Source organism: Grammomys surdaster, unplaced genomic scaffold, assembly GCF_004785775.1.
Source record: "Grammomys surdaster isolate TR1022 unplaced genomic scaffold, NIH_TR_1.0 324, whole genome shotgun sequence".
NCBI classification, from domain to species: domain Eukaryota; kingdom Metazoa; phylum Chordata; class Mammalia; order Rodentia; family Muridae; genus Grammomys; species Grammomys surdaster.
This window is the reverse complement of record NW_021604743.1, coordinates 4891-5213: the sequence shown is the minus strand read 5'-3', so window position 1 is coordinate 5213 and position 323 is coordinate 4891.

Below are 323 nucleotides of genomic sequence, written 5' to 3'. Positions count from 1 at the left end.
GCCCTCGGAGGAAAGAGATGTTAGATGTCCTGTAACTGTTACAAGTGGTTGTACTTCTGCTTGATGTAGGTGCTAAGAGTCAAACCTGGGAAGGAAAAAGCAGTGTGTGCTCTTTACCAGCAAACAGTCTGCCCATTCCAGAAAGACATTTTACTGTAGTAAATACGAAGTGAGCGGCTCATTCAGTCTTGAAAACCTCTACATTATGTAGGTTAATACCTGGCCTTTGCCTTTGAGAAGCCTGCTCATGAGTGGACATGTGTAATAAAGCACTAGTGATCAATCACGTGTCACACATACGGGGAATACCATGAGCACAGAGC